Here is an 11,489-nt window from a genome sequence, read left to right on the forward strand (position 1 = left end):
CAGTCCCCTTTTCATATTATTTTGTAAGAAAATACATATTTTGATCTCTAACCAATAATGCAATTTTTGCAATAAGTAAATTGTAATATTTTGTTTTGATTGTACAAGTTTAAAAACTTTTTTTTAAAAATTATGGCTATTAAATCATGAAATATGCAGAATGCATGTTTATTGGGTCAGTGCTGTCATGATGACTGAGGTTTAGAAAGTAGCTACACAAAAAATTGAAACAAAAAATGATTTGATAGAGCTGCATTTTGTGCGAACATTTCAGTGGACTACTTGAAATGATTTGAATCAACAGTCCCACATGAATTTTTCAAAATTATCCTTAAGGTTCCACTAATTACACTGAGGGCACACTGGCAGAGAAATGTCTCATGTTAAAAGATTGTGTTATCTATTTAGAAGAGGCCCCTTTTTCTAACATAACCAATGTCTTTGCTTTAGTGGTATAATGTATTTTTGGTAGCTTAAATGGCTATATATGGCTAGCATTCAAATGTATGCGTTATCTTTCCTTTGTCTTCTGCGTGGCTGGATTGCTTTTAAATAGTAGCATAGGTCAGTTTTCTACTGCTAGCTTCATATAGTGAACACAGAGACTGAAATGAACTGGCTCTGAATGAAAGTGTTTCCCGCTAACGCGTCTGGAAAAATACTGGTTGTTTATCGGAAATGTAGGACCTGTAAATGAGCGGGGAATTAATATTTGCGTCGTGTAGTATTTCTGCTTAAAAATTCAGGAAAAAACCCATTAAGCACCAAGGATTTAGTATCGATTTTTTTTGCTCCTGGGATTAGTGCATGGAAACCTTTTACTAGGACACGTGCCCCTTTAAATTGCCCTAATGACGTCCCTGCATTGAGTACATTCATCTAATTATCACAAACTCGCTACTTGGAATTTTGCAAATGTTTAAACCCTGGTAACACAGCATGTTTACGACTGAGGGAGTCATTTCCCTGTGGTTGACATATTTCAAGCTTTTCTGTTCCAACATTTACCACTGGATGGCACACTGGGTGAGACTTATTTCTTTCTAAAAAGCTGAGCAGATCCCGCTTGTTCTCGCCGGGCGCAGTGGCGCGCGCCTGTAATCCACGTTACCGGGGGGCTGAGGCTGGAGGAGCGCTTGAGTTCGGGGGTTCTGGACTACAGCGCGCTATGCTGAGCGGGTGTCCGTACTAAGATCGGTGTCGATATGGTGCTCCTGAGGGAGCTTTGGGCCACCAGGTCGTCTAAGGAGGGGTGAACCGGCCCAGATCGGAAACGGAGCAGGTCAAATCCCCCGTGCCGATCAGTCGTGGGAGCGCACCTGTGAATAGACGCTGTAGTGCAGCCTGAGCGAGATAGTGGGACCCAGCCTTTTACACGGCGATTCTTTAACCTTTGAATAAATTCGTGTAACTGCATCCCAAATCTCACTACTAATTAAAACTTTCACAAAAGTCACATAAAAACTCATTTTTGCTATAAATATAATTTTGATTCACTACTCACTTTTCAGGATCCATATGAAGATCTTTGCCAACCTACTTAGAAGAACAGTCCCCTTTTCATATTATTTTGTAAGAAAATACATATTTTGATCTCTAACCAATAATGCAATTTTTGCAATAAGTAAATTGTAATATTTTGTTTTGATTTTACATGTTTAAAAACTTTTTTTTTTTTTAATTATGGCTATTAAATCATGAAATATGCAGAATGCATGTTTATTGGGTCAGTGCTGTCATAATGACTGAGGTTTAGAAAGTAGCTACAGAAAAAATTGAAACAAAAAATGATTTGATAGAGCTGCATTTTGTGCGAACATTTCAGTGGACTACTTGAAATGATTTGAATCAACAGTCCCACATGAATTTTTCAAAATTATCCTTAAGGTTCCACTAATTACACTGAGGGCACACTGGCAGAGAAATGTCTCATGTTAAAAGATTGTGTTATCTATTTAGAAGAGGCCCCTTTTTCTAACATAACCAATGTCTTTGCTTTAGTGGTATAATGTATTTTTGGTAGCTTAAATGGCTATATATGGCTAGCATTCAAATGTATGCGTTATCTTTCCTTTGTCTTCTGCGTGGCTGGATTGCTTTTAAATAGTAGCATAGGTCAGTTTTCTACTGCTAGCTTCATATAGTGAACACAGAGACTGAAATGAACTGGCTCTGAATGAAAGTGTTTCCCGCTAACGCGTCTGGAAAAATACTGGTTGTTTATCGGAAATGTAGGACCTGTAAAAGAGCGGGGCATTAATATTTGCGTCGTGTAGTATTTCTGCTTAAAAATTCAGGAAAAAACCCCCATTAAGCATCAAGGATTTAGTATGGATTTTTTTTGCTCCTGGGATTAGTGCATGGAAACCTTTTACTAGGACACGTGCCCCTTTAAATTGCCCTAATGACGTCCCTGCATTGAGTACATTCATCTAATTATCACAAACTCGCTACTTGGAATTTTGCAAATGTTTAAACCCTGGTAACACAGCATGTTTACGACTGAGGGAGTCATTTCCCTGTGGTTGACATATTTCAAGCTTTTCTGTTCCACCATTTACCACTGGATGGCACACTGGGTGAGACTTATTTCTTTCTAAAAAGCTGAGCAGATCCCGCTTGTTCTCGCCGGGCGCAGTGGCGCGCGCCTGTAATCCACGTTACCGGGAGGCTGAGGCTGGAGGAGCGCTTGAGTTCGGGGGTTCTGGACTACAGCGCGCTATGCTGAGCGGGTGTCCGTACTAAGATCGGCGTCGATATGGTGCTCCTGAGGGAGCTTTGGGCCACCAGGTCGTCTAAGGAGGGGTGAACCGGCCCAGGTCGGAAACGGAGCAGGTCAAATCCCCCGTGCCGATCAGTCGTGGGAGCGCACCTGTGAATAGACGCTGTAGTGCAGCCTGAGCGAGATAGTGGGACCCAGCCTTTTACACGGCGATTCTTTAACCTTTGAATAAATTCGTGTAACTGCATCCCAAATCTCACTACTAATTAAAACTTTCACAAAAGTCACATAAAAACACATTTTTGCTATAAATATAATTTTGATTCATTACTCACTTTTCAGGATCCATATGAAGATCTTTGCCAACCTACTTAGAAGAAAAGTCCCCTTTTCATATTATTTTGTAAGAAATTACATATTTTGATCTCTAACCAATATTGCAATTTTTGTAATAAGTAAATTGTAATATTTTGTTTTGATTTTACATGTTTAAAACCTTTTTTTTTTAAATTATGGCTATTAAATCATGAAATATGCAGAATGCATGCTTATTGGGTCAGTACTGTCATGATGACTGAGGTTTAGAAAGTAGCCACACAAAAAATTGAAACACAAAATGATTTGATAGAGCTGCATTTTGTGCGAACATTTCAGTGGACTACTTGAAATTATTTGAATCAACAGTCCCACATGAATTTTTCAAAATTATCCTTAAGGTTCCACTAATTACACTGAGGGCACACTGGCAGAGAAATGTCTCATGTTAAAAGATTGTGTTATCTATTTAGAAGAGGCCCCTTTTTCTAACATAACCAATGTCTTTGCTTTAGTGATATAATGTATTTTTGGTAGCTTAAATGGCTATATATGGCTAGCATACAAATGTATGCGTTATCTTTCCTTTGTCTTCTGCGTGGCTGGATTGCTTTTAAATAGTAGCATAGGTCAGTTTTCTACTGCTAGCTTCATATAGTGAACACAGAGACTGAAATGAACTGGCTATGAATGAAAGTGTTTCCCGCTAACGCGTCTGGAAAAATACTGGTTGTTTATCGGAAATGTAGGACCTGTAAATGAGCGGGGAATTAATATTTGCGTCGTGTAGTATTTCTGCTTAAAAATTCAGGAAAAAACCCATTAAGCACCAAGGATTTAGTATCGATTTTTTTTGCTCCTGGGATTAGTGCATGGAAACCTTTTACTAGGACACGTGCCCCTTTAAATTGCCCTAATGACGTCCCTGCATTGAGTACATTCATCTAATTATCACAAACTCGCTACTTGGAATTTTGCAAATGTTTAAAACCTGGTAACACAGCATGTTTACGACTGAGGGAGTCATTTCCCTGTGGTTGACATATTTCAAGCTTTTCTGTTCCACCATTTACCACTGGATGGCACACTGGGTGAGACTTATTTCTTTCTAAAAAGCTGAGCAGATCCCACTTGGTCTCGCCGGGCGCAGTGGCGCGCGCCTGTAATCCACGTTACCGGGAGGCTGAGGCTGGAGGAGCGCTTGAGTTCGGGGGTTCTGGACTACAGCGCGCTATGCTGAGCGGGTGTCCGTACTAAGATCGGTGTCGATATGGTGCTCCTGAGGGAGCTTTGGGCCACCAGGTCGTCTAAGGAGGGGTGAACCGGCCCAGATCGGAAACGGAGCAGGTCAAATCCCCCGTGCCGATCAGTCGTGGGAGCGCACCTGTGAATAGACGCTGTAGTGCAGCCTGAGCGAGATAGTGGGACCCAGCCTTTTACACGGCGATTCTTTAACCTTTGAATAAATTCGTGTAACTGCATCCCAAATCTCACTACTAATTAAAACTTTCACAAAAGTCACATAAAAACACATTTTTGCTATAAATATAATTTTGATTCACTACTCACTTTTCAGGATCCATATGAAGATCTTTGCCAACCTACTTAGAAGAAAAGTCCCCTTTTCATATAATTTTGTAAGAAATTACATATTTTGATCTCTAACCAATATTGCAATTTTTGCAATAAGTAAATTGTAATATTTTGTTTTGATTTTACATGTTTAAAAACTTTTTTAAAAAAAGTTATGGCTATTAAATCATGAAATATGCAGAATGCATGTTTATTGGGTCAGTACTGTCATGATGACTGAGGTTTAGAAAGTAGCCACACAAAAAATTGAAACAAAAAATGATTTGATAGAGCTGCATTTTGTGCGAACATTTCAGTGGACTACTTGAAATGATTTGAATCAACAGTCCCACATGAATTTTTCAAAATTATCCTTAAGGTTCCACTAATTACACTGAGGGCACACTGGCAGAGAAATGTCTCATGTTAAAAGATTGTGTTATCTATTTAGAAGAGGCCCCTTTTTCTAACATAACCAATGTCTTTGCTTTAGTGATATAATGTATTTTTGGTAGCTTAAATGGCTATATATGGCTAGCAGTCAAATGTATGCGTTATCTTTCCTTTGTCTTCTGCGTGGCTGGATTGCTTTTAAATAGTAGCATAGGTCAGTTTTCTACTGCTAGCTTCATATAGTGAACACAGAGACTGAAATGAACTGGCTCTGAATGAAAGTGTTTCCCGCTAACGCGTCTGGAAAAATACTGGTTGTTTATCGGAAATGTAGGACCTGTAAATGAGCGGGGAATTAATATTTGCGTCGTGTAGTATTTCTGCTTAAAAATTCAGGAAAAAACCCATTAAGCACCAAGGATTTAGTATCGATTTTTTTTTGCTCCTGGGATTAGTGCATGGAAACCTTTTACTAGGACACGTGCCCCTTTAAATTGCCCTAATGACGTCCCTGCATTGAGTACATTCATCTAATTATCACAAACTCGCTACTTGGAATTTTGCAAATGTTTAAACCCTGGTAACACAGCATGTTTACGACTGAGGGAGTCATTTCCCTGTGGTTGACATATTTCAAGCTTTTCTGTTCCACCATTTACCACTGGATGGCACACTGGGTGAGACTTATTTCTTTCTAAAAAGCTGAGCAGATCCCGCTTGTTCTCGCCGGGCGCAGTGGCGCGCGCCTGTAATCCACGTTACCGGGAGGCTGAGGCTGGAGGAGCGCTTGAGTTCGGGGGTTCTGGACTACAGCGCGCTATGCTGAGCGGGTGTCCGTACTAAGATCGGTGTCGATATGGTGCTCCTGAGGGAGCTTTGGGCCACCAGGTCGTCTAAGGAGGGGTGAACCGGCCCAGATCGGAAACGGAGCAGGTCAAATCCCCCGTGCCGATCAGTCGTGGGAGCGCACCTGTGAATAGACGCTGTAGTGCAGCCTGAGTGAGATAGTGGGACCCAACCTTTTACACGGCGATTCTTTAACCTTTGAATAAATTCGTGTAACTGCATCCCAAATCTCACTACTAATTAAAACTTTCACAAAAGTCACATAAAAACACATTTTTGCTATAAATATAATTTTGATTCACTACTCACTTTTCAGGATCCATATGAAGATCTTTGCCAACCTACTTAGAAGAAAAGTCCCCTTTTCATATTATTTTGTAAGAAATTACATATTTTGATCTCTAACCAATATTGCAATTTTTGCAATAAGTAAATTGTAATATTTTGTTTTGATTTTACATGTTTAAAAACTTTTTTTTTTTAATTATGGCTATTAAATCATGAAATATGCAGAATGCATGCTTATTGGGTCAGTACTGTCATGATGACTGAGGTTTAGAAAGTAGCCACACAAAAAATTGAAACACAAAATGATTTGATAGAGCTGCATTTTGTGCGAACATTTCAGTGGACTACTTGAAATGATTTGAATCAACAGTCCCACATGAATTTTTCAAAATTATCCTTAAGGTTCCACTAATTACACTGAGGGCACACTGGCAGAGAAATGTCTCATGTTAAAAGATTGTGTTATCTATTTAGAAGAGGCCCCTTTTTCTAACATAACCAATGTCTTTGCTTTAGTGGTATAATGTATTTTTGGTAGCTTAAATGGCTATATATGGCTAGCAGTCAAATGTATGCGTTATCTTTCCTTTGTCTTCTGCGTGGCTGGATTGCTTTTAAATAGTAGCATAGGTCAGTTTTCTACTGCTAGCTTCATATAGTGAACACAGAGACTGAAATGAACTGGCTCTGAATGAAAGTGTTTCCCGCTAACGCGTCTGGAAAAATACTGGTTGTTTATCGGAAATGTAGGACCTGTAAATGAGCGGGGCATTAATATTTGCGTCGTGTAGTATTTCTGCTTAAAAATTCAGGAAAAAACCCATTAAGCATCAAGGATTTAGTATCGATTTTTTTTGCTCCTGGGATTAGTGCATGGAAACCTTTTACTAGGACACGTGCCCCTTTAAATTGCCCTAATGACGTCCCTGCATTGAGTACATTCATCTAATTATCACAAACTCGCTACTTGGAATTTTGCAAATGTTTAAACCCTGGTAACACAGCATGTTTACGACTGAGGGAGTCATTTCCCTGTGGTTGACATATTTCAAGCTTTTCTGTTCCACCATTTACCACTGGATGGCACACTGGGTGAGACTTATTTCTTTCTAAAAAGCTGAGCAGATCCCGCTTGTTCTCGCCGGGCGCAGTGGCGCGCGCCTGTAATCCACGTTACCGGGAGGCTGAGGCTGGAGGAGCGCTTGAGTTCGGGGGTTCTGGACTACAGCGCGCTATGCTGAGCGGGTGTCCGTACTAAGATCGGCGTCGATATGGTGCTCCTGAGGGAGCTTTGGGCCACCAGGTCGTCTAAGGAGGGGTGAACCGGCCCAGGTCGGAAACGGAGCAGGTCAAATCCCCCGTGCCGATCAGTCGTGGGAGCGCACCTGTGAATAGACGCTGTAGTGCAGCCTGAGCGAGATAGTGGGACCCAGCCTTTTACACGGCGATTCTTTAACCTTTGAATAAATTCGTGTAACTGCATCCCAAATCTCACTACTAATTAAAACTTTCACAAAAGTCACATAAAAACACATTTTTGCTATAAATATAATTTTGATTCACTACTCACTTTTCAGGATCCATATGAAGATCTTTGCCAACCTACTTAGAAGAAAAGTCCCCTTTTCATATTATTTTGTAAGAAATTACATATTTTGATCTCTAACCAATATTGCAATTTTTGCAATAAGTAAATTGTAATATTTTGTTTTGATTTTACATGTTTAAAAACTTTTTTTTTTTTTAATTATGGCTAGTAAATCATGAAATATGCAGAATGCATGTTTATTGGGTCAGTGCTGTCATAATGACTGAGGTTTAGAAAGTAGCTACAGAAAAAATTGAAACAAAAAATGATTTGATAGAGCTGCATTTTGTGCGAACATTTCAGTGGACTACTTGAAATGATTTGAATCAACAGTCCCACATGAATTTTTCAAAATTATCCTTAAGGTTCCACTAATTACACTGAGGGCACACTGGCAGAGAAATGTCTCATGTTAAAAGATTGTGTTATCTATTTAGAAGAGGCCCCTTTTTCTAACATAACCAATGTCTTTGCTTTAGTGGTATAATGTATTTTTGGTAGCTTAAATGGCTATATATGGCTAGCATTCAAATGTATGCGTTATCTTTCCTTTGTCTTCTGCGTGGCTGGATTGCTTTTAAATAGTAGCATAGGTCAGTTTTCTACTGCTAGCTTCATATAGTGAACACAGAGACTGAAATGAACTGGCTCTGAATGAAAGTGTTTCCCGCTAACGCGTCTGGAAAAATACTGGTTGTTTATCGGAAATGTAGGACCTGTAAATGAGCGGGGCATTAATATTTGCGTCGTGTAGTATTTCTGCTTAAAAATTCAGGAAAAAACCCATTAAGCATCAAGGATTTAGTATCGATTTTTTTTGCTCCTGGGATTAGTGCATGGAAACCTTTTACTAGGACACGTGCCCCTTTAAATTGCCCTAATGACGTCCCTGCATTGAGTACATTCATCTAATTATCACAAACTCGCTACTTGGAATTTTGCAAATGTTTAAACCCTGGTAACACAGCATGTTTACGACTGAGGGAGTCATTTCCCTGTGGTTGACATATTTCAAGCTTTTCTGTTCCAACATTTACCACTGGATGGCACACTGGGTGAGACTTATTTCTTTCTAAAAAGCTGAGCAGATCCCACTTGTTCTCGCCGGGCGCAGTGGCGCGCGCCTGTAATCCACGTTACCGGGAGGCTGAGGCTGGAGGAGCGCTTGAGTTCGGGGGTTCTGGACTACAGCGCGCTATGTTGAGCGGGTGTCCGTACTAAGATCGGCGTCGATATGGTGCTCCTGAGGGAGCTTTGGGCCACCAGGTCGTCTAAGGAGGGGTGAACCGGCCCAGGTCGGAAACGGAGCAGGTCAAATCCCCCGTGCCGATCAGTCGTGGGAGCGCACCTGTGAATAGACGCTGTAGTGCAGCCTGAGCGAGATAGTGGGACCCAGCCTTTTACACGGCGATTCTTTAACCTTTGAATAAATTCGTGTAACTGCATCCCAAATCTCACTACTAATTAAAACTTTCACAAAAGTCACATAAAAACACATTTTTGCTATAAATATAATTTTGATTCACTACTCACTTTTCAGGATCCATATGAAGATCTTTGCCAACCTACTTAGAAGAAAAGTCCCCTTTTCATATTATTTTGTAAGAAATTACATATTTTGATCTCTAACCAATATTGCAATTTTTGCAATAAGTAAATTGTAATATTTTGTTTTGATTTTACATGTTTAAAAACTTTTTTTTTTTAATTATGGCTATTAAATCATGAAATATGCAGAATGCATGCTTATTGGGTCAGTACTGTCATGATGACTGAGGTTTAGAAAGTAGCCACACAAAAAATTGAAACACAAAATGATTTGATAGAGCTGCATTTTGTGCGAACATTTCAGTGGACTACTTGAAATGATTTGAATCAACAGTCCCACATGAATTTTTCAAAATTATCCTTAAGGTTCCACTAATTACACTGAGGGCACACTGGCAGAGAAATGTCTCATGTTAAAAGATTGTGTTATCTATTTAGAAGAGGCCCCTTTTTCTAACATAACCAATGTCTTTGCTTTAGTGATATAATGTATTTTTGGTAGCTTAAATGGCTATATATGGCTAGCATACAAATGTATGGGTTATCTTTCCTTTGTCTTCTGCGTGGCTGGATTGCTTTTAAATAGTAGCATAGGTCAGTTTTCTACTGCTAGCTTCATATAGTGAACACAGAGACTGAAATGAACTGGCTCTGAATGAAAGTGTTTCCCGCTAACGCGTCTGGAAAAATACTGGTTGTTTATCGGAAATGTAGGACCTGTAAATGAGCGGGGAATTAATATTTGCGTCGTGTAGTATTTCTGCTTAAAAATTCAGGAAAAAACCCATTAAGCACCAAGGATTTAGTATCGATTTTTTTTGCTCCTGGGATTAGTGCATGGAAACCTTTTACTAGGACACGTGCCCCTTTAAATTGCCCTAATGACGTCCCTGCATTGAGTACATTCATCTAATTATCACAAACTCGCTACTTGGAATTTTGCAAATGTTTAAACCCTGGTAACACAGCATGTTTACGACTGAGGGAGTCATTTCCCTGTGGTTGACATATTTCAAGCTTTTCTGTTCCACCATTTACCACTGGATGGCACACTGGGTGAGACTTATTTCTTTCTAAAAAGCTGAGCAGATCCCACTTGGTCTCGCCGGGCGCTGTGGCGCGCGCCTGTAATCCACGTTACCGGGAGGCTGAGGCTGGAGGAGCGCTTGAGTTCGGGGGTTCTGGACTACGGCGCGCTATGCTGAGCGGGTGTCCGTACTAAGATCGGCGTCGATATGGTGCTCCTGAGGGAGCTTTGGGCCACCAGGTCGTCTAAGGAGGGGTGAACCGGCCCAGGTCGGAAACGGAGCAGGTCAAATCCCCCGTGCCGATCAGTCGTGGGAGCGCACCTGTGAATAGACGCTGTAGTGCAGCCTGAGTGAGATAGTGGGACCCAGCCTTTTACACGGCGATTCTTTAACCTTTGAATAAATTCGTGTAACTGCATCCCAAATCTCACTACTAATTAAAACTTTCACAAAAGTCACATAAAAACACATTTTTGCTATAAATATAATTTTGATTCACTACTCACTTTTCAGGATCCATATGAAGATCTTTGCAATCCTACTTAGAAGAAAAGTCCCCTTTTCATATTATTTTGTAAGAAATTACATATTTTGATCTCTAACCAATATTGCAATTTTTGCAATAAGTAAATTGTAATATTTTGTTTTGATTTTACATGTTTAAAAACTTTTTTTTTTAAATTATGGCTATTAAATCATGAAATATGCAGAATGCATGCTTATTGGGTCAGTACTGTCATGATGACTGAGGTTTAGAAAGTAGCCACACAAAAAATTGAAACACAAAATGATTTGATAGAGCTGCATTTTGTGCGAACATTTCAGTGGACTACTTGAAATGATTTGAATCAACAGTCCCACATGAATTTTTCAAAATTATCCTTAAGGTTCCACTAATTACACTGAGGGCACACTGGCAGAGAAATGTCTCATGTTAAAAGATTGTGTTATCTATTTAGAAGAGGCCCCTTTTTCTAACATAACCAATGTCTTTGCTTTAGTGATATAATGTATTTTTGGTAGCTTAAATGGCTATATATGGCTAGCATACAAATGTATGGGTTATCTTTCCTTTGTCTTCTGCGTGGCTGGATTGCTTTTAAATAGTAGCATAGGTCAGTTTTCTACTGCTAGCTTCATATAGTGAACACAGAGACTGAAATGAACTGGCTCTGAATGAAAGTGTTTC

This window comes from Electrophorus electricus, chromosome 18, assembly GCF_013358815.1.
Source record: "Electrophorus electricus isolate fEleEle1 chromosome 18, fEleEle1.pri, whole genome shotgun sequence".
NCBI lineage: Eukaryota > Metazoa > Chordata > Actinopteri > Gymnotiformes > Gymnotidae > Electrophorus > Electrophorus electricus.